Source organism: Lissotriton helveticus, chromosome 9 (genome assembly GCF_964261635.1).
Source record: "Lissotriton helveticus chromosome 9, aLisHel1.1, whole genome shotgun sequence".
Taxonomy (NCBI): Eukaryota; Metazoa; Chordata; class Amphibia; order Caudata; family Salamandridae; genus Lissotriton; species Lissotriton helveticus.
In genome coordinates this window covers 460,626,888-460,651,784 of record NC_136070.1, presented here as the reverse complement: position 1 = coordinate 460,651,784, position 24,897 = coordinate 460,626,888, and the positions used below count along the sequence as shown (strand labels likewise).

The window sequence follows — 24,897 nt, the reverse complement described above, 5'->3', positions numbered from 1 at the left end:
AATTCCCCCTCGGTCGGAGCCAAAGACTTTCTTTAACAGGGTAGGGGCAAGGGTGCATTCCTTCCTGTGGGGCCTTGCATACTGCACTCCATACCCATATATAGGCCAGTGTACAATGGCGGCAGTGCACTACCAGACCTCATGGTGGTACCAACTGACACTGAGGATGCAAATACGCGATTCCAGAATTGGGTGACGCTAGCTTTAGATAGCTGCATCCCTGCCAAATTGAGAGTAAAAAAACGAGGGCAATCTAATCCCTGGTTCAATGACCCGCTGATTAAAGCCAAAAAACACTGCAAATAACTTGAGTGCGCCTGGTGGCGCACTTATGATGCGGAAGCAAAAAATAAATATAGGGCATCCATTAAGCTCTATCATAAACTGGCCCAGAGAGCCAGAGCAGAGTTTATAGCGGGAAAAATCTCGGCGAGTAATAACCCCTCTAAAACAATCTTCACCCTGCTCAAGGTCATGAAGAGCTCCGGGCTGAAGATGGACTCTCCTATCACCTCTAATCTTCAGTGTGATGACTTGGCCTGTTATTTTTGTGAAGAAGGTGGATAAGATTTATAAGAGTCTCCCTCCGGCCATTAGCACCACTGATCTCATGGAAAGGCATGGGAACACTAGATCCACAGGGGGCAGTGTTCTCTCGTCTTTTCCTTTACTGTCCCTCTCTGATTTTCTGTCTCTCGGTCTGAAAATTAAATCAGGCTCTCCAGTCGACCCTTTGACACCTGCTCACTTTCGTCAGTTTCATACCCTTATTGCGCCAGTGAGCAGGGATTTGGTCAATCTATCGCTAACTACTACGTCCGTACCATCTGCGTGGAATCACGCTAAAGTCATATCACTTCTGAAGAAACTGTCCCTGGATCCATCCGAGTAGGGTAACTATCGTCCTATATCTCAGCAGCCCTATCTGGCTAAGACAGTAGAATCTCATGTAAATACCATTCTTACTGAGTTCATCAAGAGAAATGAAATCTTAGACCCCTCACAAAATGGTTTCAGGTCTCGCCACAGTATCGAATCAGCTCTGTTGGCAGTGATATAAGAAATCCGTGGCAACCTTGATATCAGAAACTCTGCAGCCTTGGTTCTTTTGGACTTACGTGCTGGCTTCAACACGATCACCCACGTGATACTTTTAAATCGTCTTAACGAAATAGGAATTAGGGGGTTGGCCCTGACCTGGTTTCCTTCTTTTCTGTAGGGGAGATATTTCCAGGTCCTGGTGCCTCCTGTCCACTCTCAGGAGTACACCTAGCAACAGGGGGTGCCACAAGGCTCAATTGCGAGCCCCTTACTTTTCAACATATATGTTCAGCCCCCAGCAGTGGTGGCTAAAAGTAGAGGGTTGTTGTTGGTGTCGTACGCTGACGACACCCAATTGGCTATTGCCTTTTCAAAGAAATGTAATCACAACCTCGTGAAATTTAAGGAGGACTTGTTGGTGGTGGCGGACTGGATGGCTTCAACCTATCTACAGTTGAATGCCAGTAAGTTTGAAATTCTGCTGTTCGAGAGGGACCATGATATGTGGTCTGAGCAATATTGGCCAGATCGACTAAAACCAGCAACCTCGCCTAAAAAGACAGTTAAGAATCTCTATGTTTGGATTGACAGTGGTCTCTTCTTTGATACCCAATCTAAATCAGTAGCACAGACTTGTTTTGGGGTCTTGCGAGGATTAAAACCTCCACTTGGCTTTTTTGATTTAAAAACTCGTCATCCTATTGTTCAGGCCACAATCGTATCTAGATTAGACTACGGTAACTCTCATTATTTAGGCGCCAAGTCCAGTAACTGACGTTTACAGAGAATACAGAACACAGTAGCCCCTATTCTCTTGGCACTCCCGAAATCTTGCTCTGTGTCTAAATTTCCACCTAAACTTAATTGGTTGCCAGTGGAAAAAATAATTCATTTTAAAACACTATGTGTGGCCCACAGAATTCTGACTCAGCAAGCTCCACCGGGGCTTGCTGATCTACTAGCCTTTTATGGTCCTTGGCGTTCTTTACACTCAGCTGACCAAGGGCTGGTTTGCATTTCTCAAATCTTAAGAGTCAGAGCTGATGGCCGCTCTTTTAAAATGCTCACGGCCGGACTATGGAATCCGCTTCCAGCCTCCATCAGAGGGATTCAGAATCACCTTGCCTTTCGCAAAGCCATAAAGACCTGGTTCTGCCCGGCCTAAACTCCCTTCCACCTTTACAGTCTTTAGTCTTTGGTTGCGCTGGGATGACCCATTGCTGGGGTAGCCATGCGCATTACAAATCCAACAATAATAATAATAATAATTTGGGCTGCTAAGCACCAAGCGATTAATGAATAGAGCCATGCAGTAGGAGACGGCCCAGCAACACAGCTGCAGAGACCACCTGATGGAAGAGAAGCATCACATTCAGTAGATTTACAGAAGACCTTTCAGGCCCTCTCTGCTGGGACCCACAAGGGGCTCTCTCGAGGCATGGGATAAAGTGACAGACGATGTGGGTTGGGGTTGGACTTGGCCCTTTTGGCAGGTTCACCCCTAACCTTTTTGCCTTTTCTGTGACCTGATATTGGTAGTTTTTGGCCTCTGCACACTTTAGCACTCTGGCCCAGAGTAAAGTGTGTGCACGCTCTGAGTGCGTGTGGTGAGACTGGTCTGCCCTTCCATAGCATGGGGGGATATGTGTGTCCATGGTAATTCCTGGTATTAGAGGAGTCCAGAGGCATGTTTAGTATGTATGAACTAGTGAGAATAAATACTGCGCAATGGTGTGTGCAGATGTATGGTGACTGGTGGAGAAATGCCGTTTTTAGAAGTCGGCATTTCTGTGTGCTATGTGTCTGCCTGCCTGATGTGAATTGTAAGTCTGGCTTGTGAGTGACAGGGACTGGTGAGGTGTGGGTGGCTCCAGGAGGGGCGGGATGAGTCCGTGCTAGGCTGAATGGGAAATCTACATTTTAAATAGTGGGAGGAGAAGTCCCTGGCCCCTGAATAGAGGTGTGCCTGCCCTAGTGAATGCTGGCTCCGACCCCCTGTGATGTGTCTGATGACGAGCCCCCACCTAACAATGAGGGAAGAGGAGTCTGGTAAACAGAGTGCTCCAAAACCAGTAGCATCTGGTTTCCCAAGCCCTGTGCTGTGACACAAAGGAAAAGGGTGTATAAACGAAGGGGCTGTGAGCCCATGAATGTTGTTTTGCTGTTCCTGACTTAAAGGGGGTCTGCTGCTGGGCTCCAGGAGGAACCACCACTATGGACTGCCTCCCTGCTGGAGGGCCCTGTGAGCTGACCTTTGCCCCCCCTCATCCTAAAGGGCTTACTTTTGACTACAGCTCCTATCAGCGATTTATTTTGAATTTGGGAAGAGCACCTTGCTTTTATTTTAAAAGAGGGCTTTTCTTGTCTAAGGAGTGCGGGGGCTCTGCAGCGCTGAGCTGCTCAGCATGAACAGGGCATCCCCGACGTAGGGATTCCCCCACATTTTTGTGAGCGGAGCGGGAGCCCACCCCGAATTGTCTGTGTTCTTCAGCAGGAGCCCACCCCGCGATTGCAGCTGCACTGGGTTAATTTGATTGGCGGGTGCTCACCTCGCGTTCATGCTTGCTAGACGAACGGGTGCCCACCCCGCGTATTGCTACCTTTGAAAACCGGAGCGGGAGCCCACCCCGCCGGTTCATGCCCACCTGAATGAGGCCGCTGGCGAGAAGCTCCAAGGAATCCTGAGAGCCGCTGCGCTGCCCGTGGCAACCTGGAAGTCAGGCACCCGGAGTGCCTGGTTGTGGGCGGGGCTGAGGCAGGAAGTGGTAGCGTGGCTAAGCGGGGCTCCCGTGAATGGTAAGAGCCCAGCGCTGCTGTTTTATGAGGAGCCCCGGTGAGGAGGGGGGCTCCCGAAGTCTGGTGAGTTCCAGAAGCGGCATGCAAGGTTGCGGCAGAGAGATGGTGATGGTGGGGGCCCGAGGCACAGAGTCAGTGCCTGCCCCCACCGCAGTCTGACCTGAGACAGACCAACAGAGAGAAGCCTACTGCAGCACGACCGGCAGGAAGCAGGTCATTCAGGGAGAGCCCCGCATGCAGCCTGAGAGAGAGCGGAGCCCTGACAGAGCCCCGGTGAGTGGGGGCTCTCTGATGTATGTTGCGGTGGGCAATTTTAGCTAGGAGTCCCTGTGGGGTTGCCCTTTTGCGTAGTTGGTACCAGAATGAGTTCCTTTTGGGCCCAGTTAAGGCCCAGTGCAGACGCCTCCTTCTGAGGGGGCATTGTGCCAGAAGTCCCTGAGTTAGGATGCCAGAGGCACGGTAGTGCCCGGACCGGTTTGTGCTCCACAGCTGCCCCGCCCAGAAAGTGGGTATCTACGACATTTCGGGGCACATGGTCGGTGTCCATTGGGCTACAGTTATTGGGAGAGCCCCATGGCCCAGTGCCGCTTTTCCAGTGCCTGCCTTTTGTTGCCTGCACAGCTGCTCCGCAATTAGTGGGCAGCTGCTACGTTTAGACCAAGTTCATTAAGTACTTTTCCTAATTGCTGCATTGGCAGCCTCCAGCTCTGACACTTTGGGACAGAGAGCATTTGAGCCTGTTTTTGTAATACAATGGCTATTTTTTCTAAATAACATTGTGTGGAGTTCCTTTTGTGGTGTGCCTAGTGTGTTGCTGATGCTGTGTGTGTGTTGGCCAAATGCTTTACAAATTGTCTCTGGGATAAGCCTGAATGCTCGTGCCAAGCTACCAAGGGGGTGAGCAGGGGTTATCTTTGGCTTGTAACTCCCTTGCCCTGACTAGAGTGGTGTTTTCTACCTGGTTTTGGCGCAAGCCTTAGCCAACCAGAAATCCCTGTTGGAAAGGCAATTTGTATTGAGAGACCCGTGGGTAACCTGGCAGTTGCTCAAGCTGCATAAGTTGACCAGGATGAAGCCCTGGTGTCTCATAGAAATCTCAACCCCTGGAAACACAGTAGGAAGGGAGGGTATGAAGTACTTTCACGATCTACAGGATGAGTATGAACTAAGAGATTCTCCTTTTTTATATACCTACACGCACATTCAACATGCACTAGACACTGAGGGCGTAGAGTGGGGAACATTGGAGGCCAGCCGCCCAATGGAGAAAAGAATACTCGAAATGGCTGACCTCTAATTCCATTTCATCCATGCACCACACAACAACAGACTTGACATTCTCTGACCCCTCAGAGGCAAATGGGAGACAAATCTCAGCTCAGTGGAGGACACAGACTGGGAACTTGCACTGATGCACCTCAGGCACGTGTCATTGAAATGGAGTCTGTGGTCGATTCAACAGAAGCGCCAACAAAGGGCTATCATCACAGAAAACTGCAATTTATTATGGGTAGGGCACACACTCCCAACTCTTTGCAAAGTACGGCTTGGACATTAATAAATGGAATCCTCAACTTTTGATTAAGTTCATCATTTGCTTCTTTTCTGATCTATATCTTCACCATGGATTGTGATACTTTTTTCTCTCAGCATTCGGAGCAGGTGGTCTCTCATTTTGAAAAATATTTCCAAAATGTCACCTTTGTTACCTGTTGTGAGGCTTAAAAGTCATGACATTCACCCAAGGTCACCTAACATGCTCATGGTGGCACTGAGAGTATTAAAGAATCACATGCCAATGTGTGTCTGTGGCAATTGATAGAAACATTGATCAAAGGTAAAGTTCGAAGCCTACACTCTCTTGCAGAGACTATTTGTCACATCAGCGTTTCCTCCTCACATGGACTGTTTGTTTAGGTTTTGATGTGCGCTTACTCTCAAGCTAACAGTTCTGATTTAGAATAACAAAATAATGCTGGCGGCAAAGAGCTGTTATGCCCACTGGGTCAACACTATACAGAAATTAGGCATGGGCGGTAAATTCCGTTTGCAGAATTTGGGTAATTTCGCGTTCCGCGGGAAACGCGGAATTGGCAAAAATTCTGCCATCCGCGACTTCGTGGAATTTTTTGCTTGCTGGCGTTTTCAAAATATGTGTTTGCGAGATATTTTCCCCCGAGCACGCAAACAGCATTCGCGGAAAGAAAAAAAGCACTGCAAATGGGTGGAACAAGCAATTTCGCGTATTCGCGGAATTCTGCGTGCTCACAGAGATTTTTTACAGTTTCGTTGAGCTTTGCGTAGCACAACTACGCAAATCTCGCCCACCCTATAATGTGTATGACGAGAAGTCCTCCTAGGGCCTAGTAGACTCAGCTGCTGATCTTTGAATGAACCAGTCTCTGGTCATTACACCCTTCTCTTCTTTCCCTTTACAGGACTTATATTCATTTGTAGCTTTGTTTAATCATAGGTTAATCAGACTTGGGTGAGAAATCCCCCTTACTGTTTCTCCATATACAAGATCAAAGAGTGTTTTTGTAGGTATGCAATAAACAGCAGTTATCCGATCACATATATTACAGTAATATACGCCTTGCACACCACTGCTCATCCATGTTGGAGACAACTATGCTAAATAAGAAATGAAAAATCATACAACACAATTAAAAGAATCATGAAACTTTTCCCATCAGTCTATCCACCGGTCCCCTCATTTTCTGCATAAAACCATAATGTTTCCTTAGGTCCTCCTCTTAGCAGGAACATCCATATGACATTTCAATTTTTATTGAAATATCTTCGCATAGTATATGAAGGATTGCTCTTTTGTTCCGGCCGAGCGTTCACCTGAATATGCCATTAAGGCCATCAGTATAGTGTCCTAGTAATTGGTAGTTGTGGCACTGGAGCATTGTCGGCCCTGCTTTTGCAGTCGAAGTTAGTTCATCTCTAGTCTACTACTGCTGATCTCTTAACCATGCTCCAGTGCTCAGTGCCTTATTGGCATTCATTTGCATAGCTATGTTTTATTTTGCAAGCACCAAAGCTAGGTCTGTGAAACTACTTAGTTCTTTACTAGGCTCCGTTTCCAGGACCAAAAATACTAAGCAATCGAGAGGGCATAATGTATTTGACACTTCTATTACATCCAGTATCTTTGACCAAAATTGTCTATTTACTTGGAATAGCCACACCATATAATAGAAGTCAAGTATGACTCTTTGACACCTTGGGCAGTGGGCTATCTCTATTGATTTAAATAGTTAATAACCAAGTCATTGCTCTGCTGTAAGTCTACCCCACACGCACAACACAAAATAAATAAATCTAAAGAAGGAGTTTTCCTGGAGATCCTCTCCCAATGAACTCATACAACTGCTGTCCAGTATCAGCCAATTCAGTTGTGATAACAGGCAAAACTAGATACTCCATTGGCTAACACTTTCTTCATCAATTAACTCTCTTGTGAGATTTTTTCAAAACTCCTAGTCAATGACTCGAGAGGGTTAAACCAATGTCACTTTGTGTATGTATAAAAAATGCTATGTTTATTTCTTGCTTATACAAAAGCATTGTTCTTCTGACAGACCTAAAACTAATGGGCTTAATGATGTGCAACTTTTCTCATAATATAAAACTAACTTTGACATTTGTGTGGGAGTGGGTGGAACTTCCTATTCTGCGGGCGGTATTGGAGGAAGAAATTCCGCATTACTTTTGTAACACAGAATTACTAATGAATTCCACCGCTTAATGGGCGTAATTAATCAGCTAGCCACTCAGTATATGCTATATACTAGGGTGAAGAAGTCATGTGATTAGCGTGGGCAAGATAGTGCCTGGCTCAGGGGTTAGAGGCAGCAGACCCAGAAGCTGAGATCGGTCCTGGACCAGGGTTCAATTCCCCGCCTCGGCGGTCTTGGGCTAAAAATTCCACGGACTCGATAATTCTCGCCCCGGTGCCTCCTCGACTCACGGGTTCACACTCTGCGACTCTGGGCAATAGCTTGCTTAATCTCCACAACGGCCCCTCGCGGCGGGATGCCTGACTTTCACCTTGTGGATACCCTGCTATCTCACAGGGGAATACCAGGAAGGGTTCCCTAAGCAAGCGCCGGGAAACCCACTGCGGGTAGCTGTGCGCTATATAAGCTCAACTACATTTACATTTACATATGCCCCAAGGCATTTTTCCATGACTATTTGTGAACGCTGAAAAAAGGCACACTGCAGACGCCCACTTCATTATTTTCTTAGAACGGCACCCCCTTCCTCGTGGGACACGAGATGTGCGTGTTTCTGAAGTTTACCGCCCATGCCCCATCCCACATTAATCACAGATCCGAGTACTGCTTAGTGCTGACTATGCATCTGCAGCTGGATTAATGCCAGGGAACACTCCCCTTGCATGGGCGTGAATGTTCCACCCACTCCTCAGCACAGACCTCTTCTTAGAGAAACAGCCTATGGATGTGCAGCTATCAACAGTGTAGCAGGTGCAGTGGCTCGGTGGCCCTGGGATACTAGAGTCCCACTGCACCCAAAGTTTACTGAATTTTACTATCCAACCTATTGAAAGGGCCCATTTCTGCATTCACACCAAAGCCTCTTTCACCCTTGCCATGCCACTGGCACTCAGACAGCTAAAGCTGATCGCTTGGAGTGGAGACGGAGAACTACATTTTTCAAAAAGTAACGCAGCTCACAAGGGTGCGAGGGCAGGGGGACAACCCTTCAGAGGGGCCCTTGACTTTCAGGGGAGGTCTATTCAATCCATGAATGTATGTGAGATATGGGAGACTCAAGATGTCCTCCTCACATTCAGGGTGAGAGGGGGATCGTTTTGCCTTACCCCACTGACTGTTTTCAGTGTTGGATAGCTCATCTCATTCCTTGCAAGGTGTTGACAGTTAAGACAGCTCCTTGTTTTGTAACACATGAGGTTCCGATTTTGTGATTGCAACCAGAGATACTGTTCCGCTGCAAATTCAGGTTTGCACACAGATTGGCATACTTTGAAATGGGAATTTGGGTCAATGGTTAATTATTTCTGCTGACATCTGCTGTGATCTTCGAGTCAATGGTTGAAATCCAAGCTAGGCCAATCTTGTCTTGCACTGTTACGACATCGGTAAGTTGAGTTGCAATAACGCTAATATGAGTTGCTTTCAGCAGCGTCACAATGTGATTTGTTATTTACAGTGCTTAGGGTAAACATGGGTATGAAAAAGTGCTACATAAACAAAATTATTATTAAGAATGCAGCAATTCATGTAGCCGAAAGCGGATTTAACCTTGAGAAATCAACAATGAAAACCATCCCGCAAACCATTAAGTAGGCCCGCAATTAACCAAAAAAACAATATACATTCACATAGATCTTTGCGACCAGCCCTTCTGGCACTGCCAGATTGCTCCATAAACCAGTCTGACCCTGAACACAGGATTACATGTGTCGTGCCAACTTTCTCTTAACACCAACGTCCAATAAATAGAAAGAAAGACTATCTCCCTCGCGGTTTTCTGGAGTTCCTGAAGTGGCTTTCATTTTCATCTGCAGCACTTACCCCGCCTGCACCTCCCTCCTCCTTGCCCTAGTGACCGGTCACTCCTCGGTTAGACCCGCAATAGAGGCGCAGACCACTGTAGGTCTGCGCTAGTTCCTGCTAGCATAAGATCCGGCAGACCTGAGGTTTCAGCAGACATTACCTGCCTACTGAGGTAGGCTGCACACTCTTTCAGCTGTGGAAAGGCAGAGCACACCTCTGTCTGCTCATCTGCCTCATCTAGAGATGTATGAGGAAGTGTTTATCTCTGTTCTTAAATGCAGACCCAATTTGAGACAGTCTATGGAGTGGGTGGAACCTCACGAAATCTCACAGAGTTTTTATGTAACTCAGCGGAATTTCGTGTAGTAAAACTCACGAGTTCGACCCACCCCTACATTTGTAAAACTAATCATTTCCATCATGGTCTAAAAGATAGCAATAGATAACAGCTCCAATGCTGGTGAAATTTTAGCCTGTATACCAATACTTGCAATGAGTATGATAAAAAGGTTTACTTGCAACATGATTGAATCAGATAATATTTGTTTAAGTCATAGCAGCAACGTAATAAGTAAAGGATTTCAAATAAGTATTGCCTGCCATACTTGTAAACAATATATTAATGTGAACATTTCATATAAACTAAAAGTGGCCTAAATAGCTGCTCGAGTAATGCCATTTTGAAAACTAACATTCTCCACATGAGGTCCTTTTGAAAATTAATAAATTAGTGGCTACCAACCAAAGTGTTCATCATCCTTAGCAATTGGCAGTTGGGACTTGAGGCTATTACGGAGATACCTGTTGTATGTACACTTTTGATTCTCCAGCACATCATGGCTACTTTGCTCAATTGCACCATTCATTTGTTATTGCTGTGTGTCAATGACAATGTTTAAAAAAGTCACGTCTACAGGAAATTGTGCATTCCTAAAAGTTTAGCTCTTTGTATATATGTCCAACCAAGCACCAAACCCTTTTATACTTTGCAATTAATTTACATATTTATCAGAAAACACATACGCATTTCTAAATTGGAATTTTCTGTTCTCTAAGAGATCACTTAAATAAAATCTCTATTGACTTAATTCCAGGAATGCATGAAAGGAATTTGAAACAAGCCTCAGCAATACCAAAATTATATTGCTCTCAGATTTTTGCAACCTTAATGAAATCATGAGACTTCTTAGAGAAAATAAGATACATCAAGATCCCACTTCTTTTAAATGTGAGAGCGGTGATCCTTGATCTTGGGTTACGTTAATGGAGCAGCACAAAAATTAGATCCTCTGGTTATTCAATTACCATCTTTAAACCTTTGACTTAAAAAAGTGTGCTCCTTAATGAGCCCCATATCGCTACCATTACAAAATGTTTTGTGAAAGCCAAGAATGGCTATTGCCATTTTAGCCCATGCCCTAGACCTCCCCCAAGCTCAAAGACATGTTTATGTGTAATGTTGAATTCTTCACTTAAACTGGTTGTTGTACTGCAAACCATATCGACAGCGCGCAGTACAGATGACAATATAAAATGTCTAATAAATACCTTGTAATTGTCTTTACAGAAAAAATATCGAAAGGATTGAAATTGTTCAAAATTTGGTAGCTAGAATAGTAACCTAGGTATGTAAAAGAGAACATGCGCTTTGGTACTGCACCTGCTCCATTGTTCATCGGTGGAGGAGGTCATTTCTAAATATTGCTGATATAGCTACAAAGGATTTTATGGTAAGTCAACTTCTTACATTAAAACAGGTTAACACAAAATATCTCTGCATATAAGTAGAATACGGTAAGCTTAGCAAAGTTAATGCTAATGGCAATCATTAACTACAGGCCTGGCAGTTGATAGACACAGGATCGAAGATCATCTGCTTTCCGATAAGTGATCAATACATTCCAAAATCTAACATTAACTGGCTTACCTACGTTTGTGAGTGCCCGAGCTATTGGTTAAGCACTATAACAGTTAAGAATGGATCGTCAATATCCATCCAGGATTCCAATGCTATTTTTCATAGAAAGACATGAGACGTGTTTTTATAAGGCCACAAAGAGGTTAAACTTACATTTTAAGGACAGTCACCACTTAAATGTGTGCCAAAGCGTGTTTATTACATATTTATTTTAGGAATACACAAATTCTGACCTGTAGTTCACTCAAAGCAACACATCTTGCAGAAATCGATTAGAAATCAGCACAAGAATGAATATTTGATATGACTGATGCAGCAGGGTTTTCGCGAAATAAAACCTGCTCAGATCAAACTTCTCATTGCATGGATTAACAACAAATTGTGTGAAAATTAACAGTGCAAAAAGAAAAAAAAGGGAGATGGAATTTGCACAAATGTGTGCTGGAAGGAAATCAGCATTTCAAGTGCTTTTCTAGTAGGCCCCAAACATGAATGATTAATTCAGATTTGCTGTTTCCTCACCTAATTAGTTGGCTGCTGTTCTGCTGATCCGGACTCTTGACTTTGCTTCTCATATCTTCTTGAGGGTGCCCCAGCTTTCTCTTCCGGACGGAGAGTAGCTTTCGGACTAATAGCATTTTGTGCTATTGGTTCTTATGATATTCTGAATTTGCATTATTCTTATTTTGCAAATGTTCTTTACCTTTTGTCTCTTCGCCTATCCACTCTCTCATGACATGGTTTTGAGAGGTTATTAAGAATTACTGTATTATGGTTTCTCTTGTGTGGTGATCTATGATTCGAGCTGTAATGTGCTTGATAAGCATTCACATTAATTTAGATAAAAGTATATTGATAAGTAATCATAGTCCGTCTTTATTAATGTCATTTTGGTTATATTGAATGAATTCCATTTTTATTTAGGTCCTCATTGTTAGAATTCTGCCAATCCTGGACAACTATACAAGATTCATCAGTGAAGAGTGAGGACCATTATAGATAGTATAGATTTGGTAACTTGGTTTAAACACACACAGTGTAAAAGTGACTATGGGGTAATTAAATTGGCTCCTGATGGTAACATTTGGCAAAAGCCCCTTTCCTCTGCATCTGTTTTTGGTAGTAGACTGGATGGTTATATTGATTAAATTAGCAATTTATTAGGACAGAATTAATAATTTTGGTGATTAATATTTTGTATTCTTGTTATATGTGGTGGTCCATCGTTGACCTTAAGAGAGATGGGTCTGAAGTGGCCTAAGATCCCAGGATGATGATATTGCCTAATGGGAGGTCTTAGTGTGGCATACACCAAGTAGTATTGCATTGTCTGCAGTACTGAACAATAGTTGCATTGTTAGTATTGCACAGGGAACTTTGAAGTTAGTAAAGTGGAGATTTTTTGGGATACCTTTAGAAAGTGCAGTTGAATTAGTCCCAACACTTGATTGAAGGTGGAATAACGTTGTTAGACATTCTGCTGGTATCAAAAGAATTCTTCGAGTGGTTGATTCTATTGTTTCTTTTAGTGGAGCAGACAAGCAGGTTTGTTTATATGTTGTTCTAATCTTATTGATCTTTTAAGAAATGTTTGTAATTTACTACGGATTACTTAAGTAAAGGGAGGGTCAGTCGCAGGAGTTATACTGATGTCACAGTGAGCCGCACTGGCATTGATCAGCTAGTGTGAATCGTCACGGAAGAGTGCTGTGCTGTTATTGGTTTATTGATTCAGAAAAGGGGGTGGTGATGAACAGAGTGCCTGAATTAAGCAGACCACTCTTACCCAGTCCAAAGATCAGGGCTTGATCCATCACCGTTTTTTAGCTCACTGCACCATCCCAGCTCAGAACTTGGCTATATGCAAATTAGTCTGTTCCTGTCCCAGTGCATGATGGGAACAGGGCAAACCAAACTACCACGCCAATTCTTGTACTGGGAAGGAAACAAGCTTCCGGGGACCGGTTTCTGCCATTTCAGGCGTCGTCGGCCCGGCTTGCTTGAATCCTGATGGTGCAATGAGCAAGGGACTCACATCTGAGTATACCCTTCCACGCTTATGGTGGACAAAATGATTCAGAAAAGGGGGTGGTGATGAACAGAGTGCCTGAATTAAGCAGACCACTCTTACCCAGTCCAAAGATCAGGGCTTGATCCATCACCGTTTTTTAGCTCACTGCACCATCCCAGCTCAGAACTTGGCTATATGCAAATTAGTCTGTTCCTGTCCCAGTGCATGATGGGAACAGGGCAAACCAAACTACCAAGCCAATTCTTGTACTGGGAAGGAAACAAGCTTCCGGGGACCGGTTTCTGCCATTTCAGGCGTCGTCGGCCCGGCTTGCTTGAATCCTGATGGTGCAATGAGCAAGGGACTCACATCTGAGTATACCCTTCCACGCTTATGGTGGACAAAATGATTCAGAAAAGGGGGTGGTGATGAACAGAGTGCCTGAATTAAGCAGACCACTCTTACCCAGTCCAAAGATCAGGGCTTGATCCATCACCATTTTTTAGCTCACTGCACCATCCCAGCTCAGAACTTGGCTATATGCAAATTAGTCTGTTCCTGTCCCTGTGGCAGGGTATACTCAGACATGAGTCCCTTTCTCACTGCTCCATCAGGATTCAAGCAAGCCGGGCCGAAGAGGCTGAAATGCCAGAAACCGGTCCCTGGTAGCTTGTCTCCTTTCTGGTGAAGAATTGGCTTGGTAGTTTGGTCTGCCCTGTTCCCATGATGCACTGGGCCAGGTACAGACTAATTTGCATATAGCCAGGTTCTGAGCTGGGATGGGGCAGTGAGATAAATAACGGTGATGGATCAAGCCCTGATCTTTGGACTGGGTAAGAGTGGTCTGCTTAATTCAGACACTCTGTTCATCACCACCCCCCTTTTCTGAATCGTTTTTGGCCACTATAGGTGTGGCAGGGTATACTCAGACATGAGTCCCTTTCTCACTGCTCCATCAGGATTCAAGCAAGCCGGGCCGAAGAGGCTGAAATGCCAGAAACCGGTCCCTGGTAGCTTGTCTCCTTTCTGGTGAAGAATTGGCTTGGTAGTTTGGTCTGCCCTGTTCCCATGATGCACTGGGCCAGGGACAGACTAATTTGCATATAGCCAGGTTCTGAGCTGGGATGGGGCAGTGAGATAAATAACGTTGATGGATCAAGCCCTGATCTTTGGACTGGGTAAGAGTGGTCTGCTTAATTCAGACACTCTGTTCATCACCACCCCCCTTTTCTGAATCGTTTTTGGCCACTATAGGTGTGGCAGGGTATACTCAGACATGAGTCTCTTTCTCACTGCTCCATCAGGATTCAAGCAAGCCGGGCCGAAGAGGCTGAAATGCCAGAAACCGGTCCCTGGTAGCTTGCCTCCTTTCTGGTGAAGAATTGGCTTGGTAGTTTGGTCTGCCCTGTTCCCATGATGCACTGGGCCACGGACAGACTAATTTGCATATAGCCAGGTTCTGAGCTGGGATGGGGCAGTGAGATAAATAACGGTGATGGATCAAGCCCTGATCTTTGGACTGGGTAAGAGTGGTCTGCTTAATTCAGACACTCTGTTCATCACCACCCCCCTTTTCTGAATCGTTTTTGGCCACTATAGGTGTGGCAGCGTATACTCAGACATGAGTCCCTTTCTCACTGCTCCATCAGGATTCAAGCAAGCCGGGCCGAAGAGGCTGAAATGCCAGAAACCGGTTCCTGGTAGCTTGTCTCCTTTCTGGTGAAGAATTGGCTTGGTAATTTGGTCTGCCCTGTTCCCATGATGCACTGGGCCAGGGACAGACTAATTTGCATATAGCCAGGTTCTGAGCTGGGATGGGGCAGCGAGATAAATAACGGTGATGGATCAAGCCCTGATCTTTGGACTGGGTAAGAGTGGTCTGCTTAATTCAGACACTCTGTTCATCACCACCCCCCTTTTCTGAATCGTTATTGGTTTATTGGCGTGAGTTGCGCTGGTATTGGTCAGTTTGAACTAATAGTGTTTGTGGAAATACTGAAGTGTTTTCATCTGTTTTGCTTTGTATCTAGTGTAACAAACACAATAAAATGAAGTTATGGAAAAGATGAGCCTATACCTATTAGAGAGGTAATTTCTGTTCCACCTGCTTCTTTTATGTCCTTAGAATGGGGATATCACACATCTACATGGCTGTAGAATTGGGTGAAGTATACAGAAGGAGATGAGAAAATGGTGTTTCCAGAGAATGGTATTTTTAATTTAAGGATTTTGGAAAATATAAGACATCAAATGAATGTGGTGAGACCAAATCCAAGACCTATGCAGTTTGAAGCACTTGAGGAATGGGATCATGAGGAATATAAGAGAGATGGGGAAAGGTCTGAGTCTAAATACAGAAATACTGAGAGTAGATAATCGGAAGCAAACTGGGATGCCCAAATGAAGAAGCGGAGAAGAGATGCGATAGAAGCTGAAGAGGGTTTATATTCAGTTGTTGTAGTCTGAATCAGGAAGGAGGAAAGCATGAGGAGAAAAAGGTTGTGGAAACAGGTTATGACCAAAATAAAGTAGATGGTGAGTTGCTGAATGTTTTATTGCTAAATAGACCTCCACCATATCAGGAAGAACAAGAAAGAATTATACCAAGTGCTCCATTGACACAAGCAGAAGTTCCTCAGTCTTCTCAAGTGAGAAATACAAATATAGTGAGTCAAGTGAACGATGATTTTACAAAAATGATTACTCAATTGAATTTGAATGCAGAAGCTTTATCAGTTCCTGTGACTATTGGTCCTATAGTTCTATTGTATAGTGAAAGACAGAATATTTTACAAGTGCATGCATTAACAGTGCCTGCTAATATTAGAGCTAGTTGTGGTGCTAGTGCAGGTGAGACAGGATCATTGATTGACATTTCGGGAAAGGTCAATAGACACCCCAAAGCATAATGTGCAAATAGAGCCATGGAGATTTGTGCAGAATGAAAGAGGAATGACACCTATATCAGGAGGTTCAATAGGGCCATCTCCAGAAGAATTATTTGAATGGATTAGAGGGATGGCGTCTAACAAAGTAAATACAAGCATGGATGTGAGCAGATTGAAAGCCGATTTAGAAGAGATATTAGTCGGAACGATTAGTCCTGAAAGATTGAGTAAATACCAGAAAGAAAAGTTATTGTTTTTGTGTTAGAATATTACAATGAGAGCGAAGAGTCTACATGAGGGGTTTGCTTAAGTCTCACAGACATATGGCGTTGATGTAGAAAAATCAAAGGCTTTACAGAAGACATATAGACTGAATTTTAGTGATAAGCATTTGGAGTGTAAATGCTTCAGGAAAACGGTTGCAAATTAAAGAGCAGATTAATACATTGAGACGATAGGGTGAATTAGAACACTGGCAGGGTAGATGGGCTAAAAAGAAAGAAGAAATGGCTGCAAATCAAGGGGCTTCCTCTATGCCTCCAGTGAGAGAAACGGGGACAAAGACAACAATGACTGAAATGATATATCCGATGAGAGATTTGCAAATGGTTTCACAATACTGGTTGCAGTGCCAGGAGAGTAATTCAGATACATCTCAATAACTGTGCCGGAGGGAGGAGGAGGAGGAGTGCATGCTTGGTGCATCTCTAGAAGGTAGATCAATCAGTGTGGTCTCTTTCTGGATGGAGAAGGCAAAGGTAATGTGATTACATTCCTTGTAGACACTGGTGATACCCGTTACACTGTGAGAACTGCATTAATCCCTATCTACCCATCTCAGGAGATGCTATCCAAGTTGTAGGTGTTTCAAATCAATTGATCATAACTCCAGTGACAAACCTAATGAAGGTACACATTGGAGATTTCAAAGACGTGCATCGTTTTGTGGTGTGTGATACAAGTCCAGTAAACCTGCTAGGAAGAGATTTGCTTTGTAAAAGCAACTGAACCATGTATTGTACACCAGATGGTATAGCATTTCATACACAGGATGAGGATGTGGTGTTCAAAACGATAATGGCAAGGCAAGGGATAGAAGTGAATGATTTGTATCCTTTATTTACAGCAAAGGATTTGCCTGTTGAACTGAGAGACACAGTGATGACTGAAGTGTGGGATTTTTTAGGGAAAGACATTGGACTAATGAAAGGAGTTGATCCTATTCAGATATCAGTTAAATAAGGTGCAGAATGTCCCAAAACACCCCAATACAAAGAAGAGGAGGAGGAGGTGGAGGGGGAGGAGGAGGAGGAGGAGGAGGAGGAGAAGGAGGAGTAGGCGCCCTAGGTCGCAGCAGCGACTGACGAGGAGCCACAGGCTGAGCTGATTCCGGTGACCTGGTTGGAGAATAGGCCCTGGAGTATTCAGAGTCCAAAGTATGAATCACCCTCCTCCGCTTGCGGGCTGGCCTTGAAGAGGAAGCTCTGGAAGCAGTGCCCTTGACGGTGAACGTCGATGCTGTCTTGACCTTGAACTCCCAGACGTGGAGATGCTGACCACAGAGGGTGACAGGCTTCTCGACGCCGAGCTCCGATGGCTTCTCGACGCCGACTTTCCTCTCGATGCCAACTTTCCTCTCGACGCCGACTTTCTCCTCAACAGTTTTGATCTTCTCATCGACGGCGAACAGCGGTGTCGCCTCGGCGGCGAGCGCAATGTCTCCTGGACTCAGATCGACTGCGATGATGTGTCGACGTCGTCTGTGAAGTCCTCAACGTCGACCTCGTCTGAGGTCTCGACGTCCTTCCCCTCGATGTTTATCTTCGACATTGTTTACACCCAGAGCCCTGGGTCGACGGAGAGCATTTGGTAGTCAGACCTGGCCTCGACATCATCGCCTTCGAAGTCGACCTGGACATGCGCCGTTTCTGAGCCTTCTTTCGACTTGGGAGCACCCCAGAGGCTGACGCATGGGTTGTGGAAGAGGAAAGGCTCTCTCCATGCCCAGATGTCCGACCTGCTGCCTGTTGTCTTTTCTGCTCCAGGCCTTGAAGACTAATCTTCTCCCTGTCACGCAGGGTCCTCCTGGAGAATGACTTGCAGAAGACACAGGAGTCAGGAACATGAGATGAGGGAAGACAGAGTATACAAACCCTGTGAGAGTCTGACTTGGCCTTCTTCCTACCACATTCTGGGCACTTGTCAAATAAAGATGGCATTTTGACAAGAAGAAAGTGGCTAAACAGCCCGTAAAAAACAGCAAAAGGAAGGTAAAGACCTCAGACGTCGAGTGAAACACTCAAACTATCAAAAAAGCTCAAATATTTGAAGATATACCACTAAAGGTAGAGATCAATGCTCCAGAAAAAAGAACTTTGGCTGTGCATCATGGGATACCGAGGGTCTCTGGAGGGTTCCTTAAAGGCATGGTATCCTTTCACAGACACATAATGGCTGCCTATGGGGCTTGTCTGTCCAACCCTTTCTCTCTATCATGACAAAGGATTTTTGTGAAGGGGAGTTTCTCTATGTATGAAACTTAGCAAAATGTTTAAATTTCAGTGTTATCTAGCTATCCTTTTTCACTTCAGGATGAAGTACTGGCCAGAGTAGCCAGGACAGCAAAGATATTTTGAACAAATTACATGACTTTGAGTGGTCAGATGAACTATGGTTAGTCACATTTGACGTGACCAGTTTGTACATGTGCATTAGACATGACATTGGTTTAAAAGCCATAGAATTCTACCTTGACAGAGAAGGAGCTGATCTGTTACAGAAAAACCAAATGGTTTTAGACATGACACAGTTGGTCCTAACGAAGAACTATTTCTTATTTAACAACGCTTGGTACCATCAAAAGAGGGGTACGGCGATGGGTACCAAATTTGCCCCATCATATGCCTGTCTCTTCATGGGACAATTCGAAAGAGGACATGCATGGAATAAGGGTGCCTCAACCTGGACAGATAGCATTGTGTTCTGTGGGAGGTACATAGATGACATTATTTGTCTTTGGTCGGGATCAGAGGGACAATTATTGGAGTACTTTGAATACTTGAATGACAATAGTATGAATGTGAAACTAACAGTTGAATACAACAGGGACAACATAAACTTTTTAGATCTAAAATTCTACATTAAGAACGGTCGTATTCAAAGTACTCTATTCCGAAAAAACACGGCTTGCAATGCGGTACTGCACGCAAGTAGTGCACACGCTAGTTCCACCATAAAGAATATCCCCTTTGGGGAAATGGTGCTTTTAAAACGCAATTGCAGTGAAGATGACATGTTTAACGCCAATTTGATTGCGCTCAAAGACAGATTCCAAGCGAGGGGTTACAATAAGAAAACTCTAAATGAGGCAGAGACAAGAGCACGTGGAATCGAGAGAGAATCCACACTCATTACAAAACCCCGTACCAATAGGAAAAGGAGCAGCAATACTAATGTGAGGTTTATAAGCCAGTACACGATAAACAGTAACGCGATTTTTAAGATTCTTAAAAATAATTGGTACCTCCTAAAGGAAATTCCAGGCCTGCAGTCTTCTATAATGGCTAATCTGTCTGTTACCTTTAGAAGAGGGAGAACTTTGAGAAATGACTTATGTCCCAGTTATTTGAAACCAGAACTGAAGAGATGCCCAACTTTGCTACCATCGAAACCTAAGGGCTTCTATGTGTGCAAGAACTGCAATATCTGTGAACTCGGCCAGGATAGGACTAAGAGCTTTGCCTTTAATGGCTCCCAGGAATACAATATCCCTTCCTTTATAAATTGTGTAACCTCCTTTGTAGTCTATGTGCTTGGCTGCTGCTGTGGTTTGATATATGTCGGCAGCACCAAGCGTAGCCTGAAAATTCAAATCCAGGAACATAGAAGGGCCATAATAAATAAGGATTTGAACTATCCCCATACAGAACACTTTGTTAAAGTTCATGGTGGAAAATCCAATTTTGGGTTTCATGCTCTAAAACAGATCCACATGCCGGTAAGAGGTGAGGATCGAGAGCTGCTGTTAAGACAAAAGGAGGCGAAATGGATTTGCAAACTGCACAGTATCACCCATGGATTGAATACAGATAATGAGATGCATCACTTTCTGGTTTAATTAGGAGATATAAGACACTGTGTATCGTATCTGATTAGGAGATATAAGACACTGTGTATTATGATTATGTTGTACGAATAAGCAAACCGATGCATGTAAACCTGTAAAAAGCTGTAAGAAAACTTTGTCACACATGTCTAATAACTGTAAAAAATTATAAAATCCCAATGTTCTTGATCTGTATAAATTTGCCAAATATCTTGTATCATGCTTCTTAGTACATTACCCAACCAGCATGACTCTTCTTATTGCCAATACCTGTGACCTTTATATGTCTATTTGCTTTCCTTCTCTATCCTATAATTAGGAATATCTGTAGCCTAATAAGGGCAATCGATTAGGTGATGACGGATCTGCTGTTATATATAAATACTGTATGTGTGTCATGGAACATAGTTTGTATCCATGTCTGAGTTCGATCTGTTATCTCCGCCTAAAAAGCTTATTTTTTGGACTTTCTGACCAATATGCTCTAACTGGGACGTATCCGCCGGGATCAATTGCATCTACTTTGCCCTTTTAGGAGTCGATCAGAACAATAAAGTTGGGGACACAATCCCCGTCCTTATTGTTTATGCATTATATCACAAAGATTTGAGGAAATGATTGGTATACCCACCAAGCCACTGTGTTATCAGGTTACAGGACCGAAAAAACGTTCGAATCCATTGCGATAAATCAGCATTTTTACTGAGCCCCACGTGGGTAAGTCTGTTTACAAACATTGGTAGCTTTGAATCATGGGCTTACTCTATTTCGCGGCATTTCATCTTATGTTTTTAGAGTTACCATCACTTGCAAAACAAAATAGCAGTTTAGTGATTCTTTAATTTCGTCAATCTTGACACGGCCTAATTATACTTCATATATGGTTATGACGCTCGTGAAGAACTAACTTATCGCACACGCCGTATTACTTTTTCTTTTCTTTCTGTCTATTACCGTTACGTTATGTCCATTCTTAAATATGGATGTTTAGTGTGGTAGCAAAGTAATTGCCTGGCCACATGTATGGCGGGATCACTCAAATATGCAGCATTTAACATGTTCTAAGATGGCTTTCTCTTCAACTTTTTGACATATCAGGAGCTGTGGGGGTGTGTATTCGTTTTCAACACTGGATTGGTTGGCTTTACGGGATTATCCGGGATTGAATGGCCCATTCAAGGAGGACGGTAAAAATGGCGGATTGCTTTCGGGTAAAGCTACGCCGGACGGTACAACACGCGAGAGATCGGTAAGTCAGAATTGCCTCTGGACTTCACAAGATGAGGGTGGCTCTCTGATAACGGGTACAGGGAGGCGCGCCTCCATTTATAGAGAATCTCCTTGAATGTATTCTTTGAAGGGCGACTAACTATATGGATTGGGTACTATGGCTAAGGCAGCGTCATTAATTCCTTTTGAACTTCCAAATGCTTTCATTGTGATGGTAGAATTACTCTTTTTTGAGCGGGGTAAATTTTAGATCAATGAAGGGTGTAGGGGCTCGAGCGGAAATTTTAACACATTATCTGGGGGAATCAACTACCCAGCGAATACGGAGGGGAGGGATTCTGGGACGTGTAGTCCTGTGAGAAAGGGAACCAACAAATTAATGATAACTTTAAATCAGTCTCCCTTAACAACAGATCTTGGGGTCAGGAGTCCCGCCACTCTTACCAATAACTGTTGAGTTTATGACTACGTGATGACTACATGGATGACACGCTCTCTCTGTTTATGTTTACCATTAGGTCCGGATTCAGGGTCCACGCTCACGTTAGATTCGAGGAACTACTATATTTCCTCCGATTTGCCAGGAAACCGGGAGACACAATAAAACGGGGCATATTATGTCCACCTACAATAGGAGGTAAAAACGAATGGAATGGGGCGCCTCTCGAACTAGTATCTTTTTTAATGACAGGAGCCCTTTTCTGCTTTTTTTTGCAAAATAGTTTATATCTTTATTAGAAAAATCTTTAATATATCTAACATATGCGCAGTGATAGTCGACAGGTGTAGAAAAAACACATATGATGACTCATCTCACTAAACAGGGTTCCTATTTGCTTTACTCTTATGCTCCCATATAAGTTTACTGTGTGATTACGCGCTTCTTCTTCCTAAGCCAATTTAATCTTGGGAGTGGACCATAGAATTACCTGGCGATCACCACCTTTCTGACACGTGTATCCTGAATATCATAAGGAGGTTAGTGCTCGACCAGAAATTATGATGGCCTGATGCTGGCCTATATACCTTGGGTGGCATTCTGGCCCATGGACGAAAATTTTATTTTGGAACTTTACATGATGTACCCATTGGGGACTGGTAGCTATATAGTGACCTAGGGTTCAGTCCCTCAAGCAAGTGCTTTGCTCCATTAGGAGCATACGTTTAACTAATGTTGGAGATTAAATGGTGAATATTGTACAGGGACTGTTCCATAGCCTTTGCTTATCCAGATATCGAACTTATTCATATCTCTTATTGTTATGTTTATTTTTATATCTATTTTAATTTTTGTCCCATTCTTATGCGTGCATACAGGTCCATTGCGTGTTCATATGCACGTATGCTGCGAAGCCTACTCAACCCTAGAACTTAATATTGAACTAGCTGGCGATGATTCCACTGATACGTGATTCTTGAATACTAGGAGAAGGTTAGTATTCGAATGGGATACGGTACAGATTTGGAAATTTTTTCTGATAGCGCAGTTTTAAAACCACACATGTGGAACCCCCTCTGATCTACCGGTTGAGAATGCAAAGAACTCCTTGGGGGACAGGAGATGTAGTCTAGTAGGGTAGTTTGTTATATTATATGGAATGCAATCTTGAACATGGTGACTACTAAGTAGGGACTATTGAATAATGACTGGCCCACAACCATGTTCCATTTCTGAATCTATGCTGTGGTTTCCAATTAGTCTTGAAGCTGACGGTGAATACTGACTGGCATTTCTTATCATTGCTCACATATCGATAGATCCTCTACTCTTGGAATCCAATTGTGTTTATACTGGTAAGCCCGCTTGTGTTTGGCTGGACTCAAGATAATTAATGAGTCTGGCAATTGACAGAAAGTTATCGTGATATTTATCTGCCCACGAAGATGTTTTGATAAAATACATTTACTGATAAAGTGCAATAGGGATAATTCAAGGAGGTGGGATGAACTATGACCACTTCACTGACAATTGTTTTCCTTTCTCTATCTCTCTCTTGCATTTCTTCCCTTTGCCTTTCTTTTTCCTCGTTGTTAAATGTCCCAACACATGGCTAGGCCCTTCCAAATACCGAAAATCTGTTTAAGTAATTTCCCCCGTTCTTTCACTTTTCGGCATTGGTTGTGGACTTGGATGTGTTGGGGTCATGTCACTGCAAATTACCCATGGATACTAGTTGTATTATAATAATAGTGTATTAATATTATGTTTGATTATGAAAGTCAAAATGTGATTTTGTGTTTCCCCCTCTCTTTTTTCTGTAAAAAATGCATGTCATAAAAATGTTTTTCCTGTAAATGTGCCATTCATGTCCTATGTTTATATGTTTGATTTTCAGCCCTGAGGAAGCTCCCTGCAAGGGAGTGAAACGCGTTGGCTGATCTCTTTTTTGTGATTTTAACAATCAATGTTTCTACAAATTTGAATAAATAAAGAAGAAATATTTTTGTACACATTCATGACTTGTTTTGGACTTTGTTCATGTGCGCCCCCACCAAACCTGAAAAGTACTGGCCAGAGTAGCCTTATTAATTTCAGGCTGAATTATTTGTCTTTATTTTCTCTTAAGTGTCTAAGCATGATTGCAGAAGAGGACAACTTAAGAGACTATTTCGATATCTCCAGTGTCCACACACATGGGCGGGACTATTCACATGATTATGACTATACACAGAGATCCCCTACCACAGAATTGCTAGTGCTAGAATTTATAGTTAGGCATTCTTCAGGTGAGATTTCGACTTTGCAACAGATGTTGCTGTTTCCTTATCTAATTCGCTGGTTGTTGTTCTGCTGATCCTGACTTTTGACATTTGGTCCTCATACCTTCTTGAGGTGCCCCAGCTTACTTTTCCAGCCGGAGAGTAGCTTTTCAGACTGATAGCATTTTGTGATTATGATATTCTGAATTTGCATTAATCTTATTTTGCAAATGTTCTTTACCTTTTGTCTCTTCGTCTATCTGCTCTCTCATGACATGGTTTTTGAGATGTTATTATGAATTACTGTGTTATTGTTTCTCTTGTGTGGTGATCTATGATTTGAGCTGTAATGTGCTTTATGAGCATTCACCTTAATGTAGATAAAAGTATATTGATAAATGATCAGAGTCTGTCTTTATTAATGTCATTTTGGTTATATTGAATTGAAGATTAGTTTTAATTTCATCGTTGGGGATTATCATGGGAACATTGACAATTTATTTTACCAAATCGGTCTTACAATCACATGAAGGTAGAGCCAAGTGAAAACGCAAACTTTATCTACAACACAAAAGTTTGTCAAATTTTGTGGAGCATTTTGCTTTCAATGGCATCACCAATATTAAAAATGTTCCTGTGTCTAAGAACAATTTAGG

The 24,897-nt window shown here is 43.4% G+C and overlaps 1 protein-coding gene across 1 annotated transcript in view; it reads right to left on the bottom strand.

Annotated features, from left to right (window-relative positions):
• LOC144783200 (inverted formin-2-like) overlaps positions 1 to 24,897 on the bottom strand; it is a 112,534-nt gene that overhangs the window by 46,766 nt on the left and 40,871 nt on the right. The gene's annotated exons all lie outside the window — the stretch shown is intronic.